The sequence below is a fragment of the Gossypium raimondii genome, chromosome 7 (assembly GCF_025698545.1).
Source record: "Gossypium raimondii isolate GPD5lz chromosome 7, ASM2569854v1, whole genome shotgun sequence".
In the NCBI taxonomy this organism is placed as follows: Eukaryota; Viridiplantae; Streptophyta; class Magnoliopsida; order Malvales; family Malvaceae; genus Gossypium; species Gossypium raimondii.
The window spans coordinates 17,666,531-17,681,992 of NC_068571.1; positions in this window are offsets into that span (position 1 = coordinate 17,666,531).

Genomic DNA, 15,462 nt, shown 5'->3' on the forward strand with positions numbered 1-15,462 from the left:
TTTTTCACATTACCCTTAAGCGTAGCACATCCTCCTGCTACAAACCTCTAAGGCCTAAATTTCGCAGTCACTGTCACTGAGTGACCATCTAAGTTCACGAGTTCATTTTCTTACCCTCCGATTCCCACAAAACTAGCCATTTGGCTAATACCCTTACACTAGTTCTTCCCCTTAGAGAGGAATGATCTTGGTAAATAAGTCTATCGTTTGGTGTTCCCCTTTTTGTAGCCTCCTTTTATCATTTGGGTTTTTGGCTAACCTCTACTACCCCCATGGACTAGCCAATGTATTCCCAATCATTTCTCTAGTGTACTAGGTTCCCTGAACACTCGCATGGATCCTTAATGGCGAGACCTTATCCGCGTCTCTTTAATTAAGCCTTCATTCATTTGCTTGTATACCGATCATCAAGGTTGTTTCACTTCTCGTGTCTGTTCCTAGTTAGGTTACCACCTTTATGCCCTACTGGCTTCCACAATTATTATTCTGATAACGTATTCCCAATTTCATTTATTTTCCTATATGGTGGCAGATTCCTTAAACCCACTGGCTCACTATCATTTTTCCATCACTAACCTTTTTCTTCTAACCCTTCTTCCTTACTTGTAGGATTTCCCTTGACTACTATCTTGGTTTTCCGCCCGTGCTTATCGTCCTAGCAGACTCGATTTGCTGCATTAGCTAACCTATGGTTTTACACATTATACCCCAATTCCCTTATTTAACATCTTGTAAGACTACTCTATGTTTAATTTCCCTTCGGACACTCTCTCCTATGTTTAACTTCCTATCGAACTAACCCGTTCTTATGTCCTAGTTGACTAACGCATGTTTAGTGTCACAGTGGACCCTCTATGCTGTCATAGCCAAGCTAAGGTTTTACCCAGTATGTCTTGTATTTAATGTCCCGATGGACCATCTATGATGTCATGGCGTATTTCAACCATGGTTTTATTCTTTTTTTCATTAACTCATCACTTGATGTCATAACATCTTTCAGCTATGGTCTTACTTAATATAATCATATGTCTACCATCTCAACGGACTATACAAGTGGTCATCGTGATATGATCTCAGCCCGGGATGTTTCTATTGAGCTGCCATAAGGGCCTATAACTAGGTCACGAGCTAAGAATTTTAAAGAAGCTTTGGCAAGCTATGTGGATCGAGTTTGGAGTGAACAAGAAGCTAATTCTATTCATTATGAAAGGAGTAACCCAATAGGCGTCACTTGCAATTTATTGCAAGTTGAACTGAAATTTTAATAAACTCATCTTTAGTTAAATAATTGAGTTGTTGAACATTTATTCAACTCATCTTTGTTTAATTAATAAGTGAATCATTATTGAAATTTTATCTATTTAAGTGTTGGTTTTAATTAATCTAGCTTCCAGAATTATTTATTGAAGCATGAGTTAAGTTTATTTAATTTTGCTTCTTAAATTAACTAGTTGCTGGAATAATAAATGCATGAGTTCAGTTCATTTATTTAAGTTAAGTACTTATTGTTGATATGTTTAATTAGTGTTTAATATGCCTAATAAGTTCATTTTAATGTTTTAATTGCAGGAGTTTCTTCAGTTCACAACTGTTACATTTCAAAGCTGTTACAAACTTAAAAGAAGTGACCTTTCAAGTGCTATCTGAACACAAATGAAGTAGTTGTTACAAAGGGGGTTAATACACCATTGAAGGACATTTTAAAGAGCATTTTATACTCCTTAAATTCGGCAGCAATCCTTTAAGCTACCTGCTGTTTTGTTCTTTTTAAAAAGAATAAATTAAGCAATCAAATCCTCATTAAGGAGATGATGTTTATTCGGCTAGCCATGGGACAGTTCAAGAGTCAATTTCAAGCTTTCATGAACATTCATTCAGCTGAATTGAAGAGAATTCAATGAAGAAGTTATTTGTTTCAAGAATTCCAAGAGTCTTGATCTTTAAATCAATTTTTCTTAATTAGCACATTAAGTGAATGTTTGTGACTATTTGGCTACCCTATTTTAGCACTATAAATAGGTGAATTCAGATTTTTGTAAAGGATACTTTTTTGATGAATTTTGAATGAAACTCTGTTCATTTGGTGAGAACTACTTTTCTCCAATTTTGTTTAAAGGCTTGTTGGCTTATCTACAAAGCCAGTGGTGTCAACCCGTTCTTTGTTTTATCCCGAACTTATCACTTTAACAAGTGTGGCGTTCAAACCCCATACCAAGGTTCCTATCTTTCTAGATAGTGGGTCGAGGTTTTGATTGAATTTCCTAACCCACTCATTAAACATATAAGTGTTGGGTCGACACTTAATAGTGTTGGTTCTTACTTGTTTCCTGAGCCGATTTATTTATTTCATTTTATCAAACCGAACACTTCCATTTTATCCATTTTCCCTTAACCTTTGTTATTATAAAACGATATTGAGCTTATATTATCAAACTTATTTGTTAGGCATTCATTGGTTCCTTACTTCATCGTAGACGATCGGGCAACACAAATACGACTCGACTCGACTCGACTCCAAGGCGGATTATATCACATAGTCTAATTATGGTTTTTCACCATATGTACCCCGTGTTTAAAGTCCCGATAAACTTCTGAAGGATTCCATAGCGACTTTCAACTATGGCCTTAGTCTTGTTTACTGTGATGCCATGACGTCTTTCAGCTATGGTCTTACTCATTTTTGTCATGATGGAATAACATCTTTCAACTATGGTCTTAGTCATTTTCATCATGATGGCATAACATCTTTCAACTATGGTTTTACTCATTTAGGCGTATAGCCTCCGATTGGTTTCATGGCTTAGCCATGATCTTTTATTCGCCCTTTCAGTCACTTTCAATCCATTTATCCATTCATTGTCCTATACCTTGATACTCGAACATCACAATGTCCCCTCCGCAAGGCCCAGAGCTTCGCTCATCACGAGTGCACACAGCAACATCATATGGCGGCATCTAACAGAATCGTCTCTTTCCCATTTTCCCTTCCTAACTTCGCCTAAACTCGGCAACATTTCCCTTACATGCATTACATGCATTTATAACTAAATACTATAGATTCATACATACTGAACTAGGATGGTAGATACTCATAACCCATACAACCATTCCACATACCTAGCATTTCAAGGTTGGAGTGTAGAAACTCACTTGATTCTTCTTAGCTTTGTTCGCTTAGCTTTTTTGGACGCCAGAGTTTCCCTTCTCCAAGCAGCAGCTTATTGGTTCATCTACTTTTTTTACTAATATCTCTAGATCATCACTCAATGTAAAGTTTTCTCGTATTCATATCCCGTAGAAGCTACTAAGAAAGAAATTGAAGAAGAAAAATAAAACAGACTGGAGAAGAAGTCTCTCGGGAAGTCATTTTTTGGCCATTTATAACCCTTCCCATACGGTCTTCAACCATGTAAATTTCACCCATTAACCATCATTGTGTCTCCCACTAAAAGATCAACTGATTTTAATTAAATTGAACCAGACTTAAATTTCAACCTTATCCAATATCGTTTTTAACTTTTCCTATTTTTCCAATAGAGATCACCAGCTTTCGGTCTTTTTCAATTTAACCCCTAAACTTCTAAATTTTCAGGTTTCAAGAAATTCAGGTGTGATAACTCTCCCATCCTAAAAATGAATTTCGACCTACTAAGCTGACAAGGCACACTTAGATAATCTCCTCTTCATTTTTATCCTTACAGGGCTCACGTAAGTAACCACCTTTCACTTTTACCTGAACCTTCAACTTGGTTACCCATTTTTTCTCATTTTCGCTATTTTTGCTCTGCCGTTTTGTGGGTATTTGACTTGTCCGCTGTTGAACGTGCTTCCATCCTTAGTTTCTTTGTAACCTTGATCTGGTGAAATGTTAAAGAAAATATCGACCACTTGACGTCTTTCCGACTTGTAACCCTAGCGGTTTTTCACACTCCCTAGATTCATTTTTATGTTAACCTTGCCTATCTTAATGGGTCAGTTCGTTCCTTACCTAACACAGGGCGACTAAGTTGGCCCATGAAGCGTTTTTATTTCTGTTTCGATGGAATAATAGAGCTAATACTCCAATGGTATCCATGGTTTATCAATTCTACTCGAATAAAGCTGTCACGAAACAGACAATCCCGCATTGGAAATCTTAAAAGATTTTCTCTCTTCCTACGCAGACAGGTGCTCTTCTTATATTGGTAGTTTTGAAGGGTTGCTTATCATTCATTAAATTTTCATAACTTCTTATACACGCTCTTGGGTTATAATTCAACTAGAATATCGAAGGGAAGTTCATAAACCTATTATTCCTTCATTCAACCAATCTTCTTACTATTTTTCACCTCATTTCTTCCTATATTCCTTTTCTTGTCCATACATATTCCTGAGACGTAGTTCCCTTACTATCCTGACGTTAAGATATCAAATCCTACATTTTTTTGCCTTCCTCGCCTGCCCTCTAATTAAATCCCTAATAGAAAGCACAGGCAGGGCAATAATTCCCGGCTTACACTCACTGACTATAACATGGTGGTTTACCTTCCCCCCAAGGAAATTCGTCTTCCCTTCTCTAGACTCGACTCATTATAACTCATTCTATAACATCGCGGGGAAACTATGACAGCATCACTCACTACCCCACGACATCAGCCTTGGTGTTCCTTCCGACCTTTGACAGGGTGGCTACATCCTTGCTTGCCCTCCAAAGTGGAAGTGAAACTAGGCAGTTTGATCCTGAGAGGGTCTCCCCATTCTGGTGGACTGCATTGCATACAACTCCCTAAATTTATAGAAAGCTACCCACCAAAACTAATGATTTTACCCATGTTTGCCCCTCACTCCTGTAAGCTGATTGACTGGCGAGCCCGACGATTCCCTCTCCATCGAAGCCCGGCTCTTATTCATTCTTTCAACTATATTTTACTTTTGTTGTATCGCTTCTTTAACAATATTTTCCTTTCTCCAACACTTACACTTTTTAATTGATGTATTTACTTATCCTTAGTTTATATTTTTTTCTCCCTATTCACTTACTCTTACTCTTGTTTCTGCCTGCCAATTTAGGCAAATGTATATGCACTCCACTTAACAACTTAATAACATAAAGACTCAAGAGACTTAGTCAGATCGAACGTTATGCATATAAGGGGTACTCCTTCCAATTCCTTGGTTTAGAGGATCAGATAAACCTTTCCTTTGATACCTCTAAAATTGTAACACCCCTACTCGACCCGTTCGTCAGATCCGGGTACAGATGTCACCAGTGAATCGGGTTAATATACATACTTAGCACACATTATTTTAAAACCAAATTATTTTACCCATTTATTAAATAAACTTACAACAGAGACAAAATCCCTAAATAAAGTTCGCTATCACTACTCCACCCAAAGGGAATTACATAATTACAATACATTCACCCCCTTAGAAAAGTTCCTAAAAGAACCCCTTCCTATGTTCATGACTCTACTCAAATGAATCTTCGATTCCACCTAGTTTGGCTTGGTCCCTCTTTTAATTCCTTATCTTGTATATCCTGTGATCACAAAACAACCTTTGAAAGTTCAAATAAACTTAATGAGTTTCTTCATTTCATCAAATGTACCCCACCTTGTAGGGGTTCAATTAAATAATAATAATACAACAACTTCCTCCTCGTTTGGGACATTTTCCTCAATCTGTCGTAGTGGGCTTTATAAATTTCCTGATCCTATCCTCTAGTGGATAGATCATATAGTGATTTCCTTGCAATTATTTTATTAACCATCAATCAACCTTGGTAGTACCTCTAAATGTTTCGCCAACTCTGCCGCCTCTATCATTTCTTTTACTCATTTTCTTTCTTCCATTCATCTTTGAAGTAAGTTTCTTCTATCTACCAACATTCTTTATTTATGATACCTTCTAGCTTACCCTCCTAAAGCCCCTTGGTGAGTATTGCCAATTTACCTAGTCCATGGCAGACTCTTTCCTTACCTTAATCTTATATGTCTTGATCACGTTCCTTTTGTTGGAATTACTATTAGGTCTCGTGCCACTCTGATGGACCCAATCCTGTTTGATCTAAATAGCATTCAGAATACCTTTTGTAATCCACCTGGTTCGCATTACCCTTAAGTGTAGCACATCCTCAAACTATAGTCCACTAAGGTCTGGAATACTCAATCACTGTCAATAAGTGAGCATCTGGGTTCATGAGTTTTCTTTCTTACTTTCTGGTTCCTACAGAACAAGCCATTTGGTTTATACCTTTACATTAGTTTTTCCCCCTCAGAGAAGAATGGTCTTAGTAGACAAGTCTATCGTTTAATGTTCCCTTTTTGGTGCCTCCCTTTGTCATTTGAGTTTTTGGCTAACCCCTACTATCCCCATAGACTAGTCAATGTATTCTCAATCATTCCTCCAGCGTACTAAGTTCCCTGAATACTCGCATGGATCCTTAATGGCGAGACCTTATCTGCGTTTATTTGATTAAGCTTTCATTCATTTGCTTGTAAGCCAATCATCAAGGGTGTTTCATTTCCCGTGTATGTTCTTAGCTAGGCTACCACTTTTATGCCCTACTAGCTTTTGCAATTACTATTATGATAATGTATTCATGCTTTCATTTATTTTCCTATACGGTGGCGGATTTCTTAGACCTGCTGGCTCATTATCGTTTTGTCATTACTTACCTTTTCTTCCAACCCTTCTTCTTTACTTCTGGGATTTCCCTTGACTACCTTCTTGGTTTTCCACCCGTGTTTATCATCCTGGTGAACTCGATATGTTGCCTTAGCTAAGCTACGATTTTACCCATTATACTCTAATTTCCTTATTTAATGTTTTGGTGAAATACAATGTGTTTAATGTCCCTTTGGACTCTTTCTCCCGTGTTTAACATCTCGTCAAACTAACCTATTTTATTGTCTCGATGGACTATCACGGGTTTAGTGTCCTAGCGGACCTTTTATACTGCTATAGCCAAGCCATGGTTTTACCCTATATGTCTTGTATTTAATGTTCTAGTGGGACTATATTTGATGTCATGGCGTCTTCCAGCCATGGTTTTATTCATTTTGTTGTCAACTCATCACTTGATGCCACAACATCTTTCAACTATGGTCAACTAAATATAACCTCGTGTCTACAGTCCCGACGAACTATACAGGTGGTCATAGTCCAACTATGGTCTTACACCTTATGTACCTCATGTTTACAATCCCGTCAGACTTTCAAAGGATGCCATAACGTCTTTCAGCTATGGTCTTACTCGTTTCTGTCATAATGCCATAACATCTTTCAGCTATGGTCTTACTCATTTAGCTGTATAGCCTCCAATCGATTTCATGGTCTAACCATGATCTTTTATTCGCCCTTTCGATCACTTTCCATCCATTCCTCCATTTATCCTCCTATACCTTGATGCTCGAACACTACAGTGTCCCCTCCACAAGGTCCAGAGCTTCGCTCATCACGGGTGCACACAGCAACACCATATGGCGGTATCTAATAAAATTGTCTTTTTCTCATTTTTTCTTTCTAACTTCGCCTAAAATTGGCAACATTTCCCTCATATGTATTACATGGATTTATAACTAAATACCATGATACTAAACTAGGATGGTGGATACTCATAACCTGTGCAACCATTACACATACTTAGCATTTCAAGGTTGGAGTGTAAAAACTCACATGGCTCTTCTTTTCTTTGTCCACTTAGATTTCTGGATGCCAGAGCTTCCATTCTCTAAGCAATAGCTTACTGGTTCTTCTACTTTTTCGACTTATATCTCCTGATCATCGCTCCATGCTGAGCTTTCTCATATTCATCTCCTCTGAGAGCTATTAAGGAATAAGTTGAAAAATAAAAATGAAACAGATTGGAGAAGAAATCTCCTGGGAAGTGATTTTTCAACTATTCATAGCCCTTCTCGCATGGTCCTCAACCGTGTTAAATCTACCAATTAACCATCATTATGCCCCCCACTAAGAGATCGGTTGGTTTTAATCCAACTGAACCAGACTTGAGTCCAATATTGTTTCTAACTTTTCTTGTTTTTCCAATAGAGACAGCCAACTTTCTATCTTTTTTCAATTTAACCCTTAAAGTTCCAAATTTCCAAGTTTAAAGAAATTCAAATGTGACATTTCTCTTATTTTCATATCAACATCACAAAATATGAAAATCAAAGTACTTATCAAATGACATTTCCATTTTCAACTATATGAAATAAACCTGATATTACAATTAAACCATGATAATATTACCTTAGAACGTTAGTTTCTCACACTATATATATTTTATCTCTCTTCAAGCATGAACTCGCCACTTCTACTTAAAATATATGCTTGCTAGGTTGTGAGAATCTTGATTTTACTAAGGATTTCCATGAAAAAAAATGATGATTTTTAGCATGGAGGACTTTTAATGGTGGTTAAGGACTTGATTGAAAAGAAAATTTCCTTTCTCCAACAATGTTGGAGACATGAGAGAGATGAAAAACTATGGAAAATAAATTCTATACTTTATTAAAATATGCTAATTAATTTAATAATAATATAAATTTAAATATTATAAAATAATAAAAATATCTTCTCATCAAATCCCACATTCAAAAGTTTAAGATTTGTTCTCTATTTCCCAAGTGATCTAATAGCTCACATTGTGACAACACATTTTCTTATTATGTTTTAATTAAAATTTTCAAATTTATCAAGTCACTTGTGGTAATAATTACACTCCATATCCTTCCACTTTTCCACCAATTCAATTTCACCTTTCATACTTTAAATTTCACTCCTTGGCCTCTACACTTTTTAAAACCTTACAATTTAGTCAATATCCCGGATTAATATTTTTAATATGTTTCTCTTTTCAATTTTTTCCAATTTCCTACTACCTTTTCTACTAGTGCTAATAATTCACATTTTATTTGTTCTAAAAAATCTAACTCCAATTTGCCCAAAATATCACTATTACAACCAAGGGGGTTTTGATGATGTTACAATACCAAACTAAGTCTTTATGTACATGTCAATTTCTAACTTCAAACTCATCCAAAATAAATGATATACAACCTCAAGATGAATTGCAACGTGAAGTTCCCAAGTTGGAACCTTAGACTTCTCAACGAATCTAAAACCTACATGTTTAAAACAACCAATGCGTGGGCTCGAAGAGCCTAGTAAGTATACTAGGATTTTCCTACTTCACCTTAGTCCTTATTAATGTTGAGTCTTTTAATTATATAAGTTTTATAACCATCTAATATACTTATATAGGAAGATGAAAGTTCAATCATTTTGAAGTTTGTCTGCAAGACTTAACGACTTATAAATAAATCTTTCACATTTGGTAAATTTCAATGTCTTAGTGTTTACCACTTATATTCAAGTATGTCTTATTACCTATAACATATTATGCCTTTACTTCATCATTTTAGTCTCATAATTCCTTTTACTAATTAACAACATAATAATTTGGGAAAATTTTATCATTTCATACCTTCTTGATATTGTCACTTATAAGTTTGGTACCATTTCTTAATAACCAATTTCCTAGTCACCTTAGGTTGTTTACACTTCATTAATCATTAATGGTTGGCTTAGAATATAACATTTTCCCATCTTATTAACAGTATGACTTACTCAATTATAAATCTTATTAGTACAAATTATTAATCATTAATCGCAATACGAACTAGCCAACCAATCACACCAAGATGATATGTCGAAACACTTACATTTGAAGACTATAAAGTAATGAATCCATAACACACAAGAGTGCTATGCCTTAAGGCCTTAAACACAATTGAAACCACATATCCTAACATAGACACACATACATCCCTATTGACATGTCAATCGTATCCTAGCTATATGACTAAGTTACTAAGACATTTCATACTTTTTACCAATTGAATAAGTTTAATTTTTAGGGCATATTTATATAGGCATTCATATTTATAAAAGAATTCATCCATAGTACAATAATCACATCTCCAAGTGCCTACTAGCCAATTTGTTGACATTTTATAATCTTTTTAATGTTTATCTCCCATTTAAGTGAGCTCCATTACCAACAATTTTTTATAAGTTTTTTTTAATTAATCTTTTCTCAACAAGGCTTAATTTGCTTCTTATTACACATTGCTTAACAACAAGGTAATCAACTTTAATTCTTAAGGTTCATGATCTCTTTCCACTTAATCACTTTGTTTAATAGTCTTTTAGCATACACAGAGACACACATGTTATTTACTCAAATATGATTAGTTACCTTTGACAATAATCACACTTCTTCCATCATTTCATTAATTTGTTTCTCACTAATTACACCATGGCCTTCAAGATCTTTCTGACATTCTATTCAGTAGTTTCAATAGTTTACCACAACACTATATATTAACATATTTGACAATTTTCTAAGAAGAAATAAAATATCATAAACCATGGTTTCATGTTTCATTCACATTCATTCCATTTTTTAGCCAAAAACATTTATTCATGCTTAGTTTTTTATAAGGAAACGTATGAAAGTCTAAGGGTACTTACCATTGGATGCTCTATAACACAAAATCATGCTTCGATAAACTTAAATCCATCATCAGTTAAGCTTGGGAACCTCTTGTTTAACATTTCATCATTTCCCATATAGAAAACATATGTCAAAATATTAATAAACAATCTTCCTAAACTTTCTTATAACATCTAAGCTCAAATAGCATGTTAAGGAAGGTGATATCATTTATTACCTTTATGAAGCTTTCTCTCACTAGCCATGCTTTCTCTCGCTAAAATCATCCAAACCCTAGGCCAAAAATGATGTTTTTAAAGGTGGAAATAAGTTTTGGAAATAGTTTTCTAAGTGATTTTAGTAAAATCTCAAAGTGGGTGTTGGAATTTTTGAAGATAATTCAAGAAAAAGAGAACAATGAAAGAGAAGGAGCTCTCCATGGGGAAGAAGTGGTCAGCTGGTATGCTGGTACGAGATGAGTTCTCCCATCTTTTCCCCATTTTTAAATCAATTAAAAATAATTTACTAAGTCAAAATCAACACACCTTTTAAATGAGTGGTCCACAGTTAATCACACTAAGGTATTCACATCGAAGGGTTCATAATAATTCCCAGCATTATTTATCTCATCAAATATTATTTCCAATATTCAATCTGTGAGAAATGACTAAAATGCTCTTTGTGGAAATTTACCATTTTGTCCTTTTTAGTCTCAAAGTTCAAATTCTTCATAATAAGTAAGCATTTAATCACTCAAATTCTTTAATTCACACTTAATAATTAATAAGGATCCTGGAATGACAAAAATTATGCTTTTACCCTTGTTTTGGAAAATTTATGTTTAGTCATTGCATTTTCTAATCTTTTCGATTTGGTCCCAATCTTTATTACAACACATGTTTCAACTTATTCTTATGCCAATTAATAATTTCTCATTTTGTCAATTTTACACTTTAGTCCTTAAACTTTTCAAATTTTTGATTTGGTCCTTTTGTCACATTCTCATTTTTAAAATTCTTTTCATTAATTTTTATATCAAATACTGAATTGTTCTTCCATAAGAAAACTTTAACTAACTCGTTTTCCAAATTTTCTCACAAATTCAATGTATTCATTATCGAAATAGTACTACATGTCTAATAGAAATTTTTGGGTGTTACACCTTAAGCTTTGAACAAAAATATGGTCTTCTAAGATAATAGTAGAAATAAAGTATTCTCACAAGTGAGACAATAATGTTAAAAGAAATTTTAAAATCAATAAAAATAACATACCAATGAACATAAAACAAACAACAAAGACAAATTAGTTGAGAAACAAGAAAAGAAAAATAAACAAATTTGATGGATTTCAATAATTTGTCCAACCTACTATAATTCATTTCTCAAATAATGTAAAACACTTTCTAATCAAAGACAAGTTAATAAAAACAATAGAATAAGAAAAAAAACATAATTTGCTTCTAAGAAGTAAATAAGAAAAACATATAAGAAAAATAATAAGAAAAGACCTTAGATTTGAAACACATACTTGATTTCTCAATGAAATATGGACAACTTGGATTTGGAATGGGTTTTGTCATTGCAAACCCAAGTAAACTGAGATATGGGGAAAAACCAAAATTTATATGAGGTTTTCTTGGGTTTTCAAAAGAAAAAAATCTCAACATTTACAAAGGAAAGATGAATGAGAACACTTCCCTAACTCACATGAGTTGTCACCGCCGAAGAGGGAGAGATGCTAGTTGGTGATCATTCTTTGTTGGAAGTTTGAAGAGAGATTTTTGGGTGCCATACAACTTTGAAGAGTAAATTTGGAAAATGTCTTACGAGATTATAATCTGTTACAGATTGTGTGACCTGAATCGCGTCACTTGTTGAAGAAATAAATACAATGGAAAAATAAAGGGATCTGTGGAGGTGAGAGGCTGAGGGCAGATCCTTATTAAGCACAAAACTGGACTGGGGTTACGACCAGTGGTGCACATACTGCACAAGTTGAGTCCGTATAGAACTATACTTCTTCTATTTGACTTTGATTAGAACATGGTTTTTCAACCCTTAAATAGATGTAGTCAAAACTCCTCTTGTATCATTTGTTTTTCAATATTAGTGAATTTCTTCTCCTCTGGCCATGGTTTTTTCTGAAAGGGTTTCCACGTAAAATCTATGTGTTCTTATTTTTCTTTTCTTATTGCTTTGCGATTGTAACATCCTGATTTTATGGGTTAGAAGAATTAAGGTTTGCAAGTAACTCAGTGGTTTCGTATAGACTCTTATGTTTTTCCTTGCATTTTAGGATCAAGAATGAGCTTGCTGGTTCAATGGTTAAGCTTTTGTGTTTCTTGGGTCTTATGTTTGAGTCCCCGTAAAAGTTAAGGGATTTAATTTTATTTTTGGCTTTGGTTTCAACTTTTTTTAAAAAAAGAAATCTGATCGGTCTTTTGTTAAAATTTATTTATTTTTATTATTTTAATCTAATTTTAATATTTTAGAAAAAAAAGTAGAAAAGTCCCAAAACTTCTCTCACGTATTCCAGTTTCCTTTCACGACAGTTTCTTCCATTTTTTTTTTATTTTTTTCTTTCTTTCTCTCAATTCCAGATTTGGGCAATTCTTTTGCTATTATTTTTGTTTCATTCAATTCAATTTTAGTGATCTTTTAGTGCTTCAATTGTTCCAACATCGTTGTTATTAATTACCTTCTTAAGAGTTTAATAGCTCTCTTGTTTTTCGTTTAGTCATATGACTAATCCAGTGAGTACAAGTGCTATTTTTTTAGTTTTTAAATTGGGTTCTTTGATTCATTTATTCATGGTTAAAATTGAGATTCTTATGTGTTAACTATATTTGAAAAATTGAGTTACAGGTTAGTGAGGTTTAGGTGAATCGATTGTTCGTTGTTGCTTCGAATCCCATTCTAAGGTGTGTTTCTGAAACTTATATAATTAGGGATCCTTTTGGGTGTCATTTTTCATGAATTTTAGCAAGAATTGGGATGATTTTTGAGTCACATGGGCAAGCACATGGGTGTGTGCCTCAGTCATACGGGCGTGTCACTCATTCATATGGTCGTGTGGTCCTATTTTACAGTTTTTGCACCTTTTTTGCAAATCGATGTGTTTTAGTCTCTGAATGATTCCGTGTTAGTTTAAGCTCGTAGGAGGGTGTAAGACCTTAATTTTTGTTGAAACTGATTATGAAAATGCTATTATTAGATGTAATGTTGTATTCGTAAGCACGTATTTGATATTGGGGTTTTAGTTCTGTTATTCGTACAAGTTTGGATGCTATAAAAGTGTTGTTACGCTTAATTGAATACAGGCATGATGAATTCTGACTTTGTTGCTCTAATTATGAGAATGTTCGTTTTTGTATTTCCGTTTGTATATTGTGTGCATTTTTACATTTGCATAAAAATCTGGGGTTTTGGTTGTGAAGAGAAGGAAGGTTGTTTGGGTAGTTAAACTGCATAATAATTCGATAAGCGTTACATCCACAGTATATATATGTCAACTCAGCTTCATATTTTCATTTGAGTGACTTGGATTCACTATTGTGGTATGTAGGGTGGAAGGGCCTAACATAGCTCGATTGTGGTGTGCAGGGTGGTCGGAGTGGTGTTTTGGTTGAGTGGGTGGAACTTTTACTTGTGCATTCGTTTCGCATTGGTTTATATTTTGTCAATATGATTTCTTTTTTTGTTGAAATGTAAATGACATGATCTATTTTATTCTATATGAATAGGTGCTATGTGTTAATTGAGTTTCTCTGTATATTTGTTAGTTGTTCACCATTGCTGCTTTACTTTTATTTCAGACTCACACTGAGTTCGTGTAGCTCACCTCCCTTTAATTTTTCTTTCTAAGTATCTCGTGTAGCTAAAGCTTAGACTCAGTTATTTGGAAATCTCGAAGTTACGCAGTTCGGTTTGATTAAATAAGTTTTATTATGAGTTTATAAATTACGTTTTATGGATATTTTTGCAAATAAATGTTAAGTGAGTTGTGGTATGACCTCCGTAATTGACTTGATTTGATGTTTTCATACATGGGTTTTGTTTTAACAATATATTACTGTACCGTTGATTAATCGAATTTTAATGTATGGATTTTCAAGTAACGTGAATGGTTAGACTTTTCGCTGCAAGTGGGTTTTCTTACTTAAGTCTTTAAAATTATTAATTGGATTTGGATTTTAAAGAAAACGTATAAATTTGGTAAAGTGATTTAGCTCAAACTAAGCAAAGTGATTTAGATTGAGTTGCAAGAAATTAATTCATGACTTGTTTTCAGGTCATTTTGATGGTCTATGTAATCTTTAGGATTCGGTCGAAATTTTTAGACTAAATTTTAAGGTATTACAGCGGTTGTTCTACTGCCATTATCGACATTTATTATAACATAATCAATAAGACATTTTACATAAAAAGAGCCTCATTTTACTTTTGACTTGAAATTTGACTTACATTGATCAAGTCATTTTACACCAAACAAATAGCGGAGAACAAGGAAAATATTTTCTTTAAAAGCTTTTGCATGAAACAAACACAACCTTGACTATGGATTGTTCTCTTATTAAAATTGATTTCGATAGTTCTTTGACACTATTTGATGAATATTATCAAATCATGATTTTCTAAATTTTTACTTTACTTCATCAACTTTTTTCTTTCAAATTTAGCTTTGGATGTTCTATTGTTACAATTGAGGGTGCGTTTAGTTTATTAAATCATACATTGTAGCTCGTAATGTTACTTTTCGAATAAGATGATATTGTTTGGATTTTCAACATTTTAGTCATTCATAATCGTACATTCAAACAAGATAAGATATCATAATATAGGTATAATCTCATTACAACGCATTCCATATTTACATATTAGATTACGGCATAATCTTAAATTTTGGACTAATTTATCGTTTATTTTATTATTTAAACAATTTAAGTTTTTTCTCAAATAAACTTTAAGAATAATTAA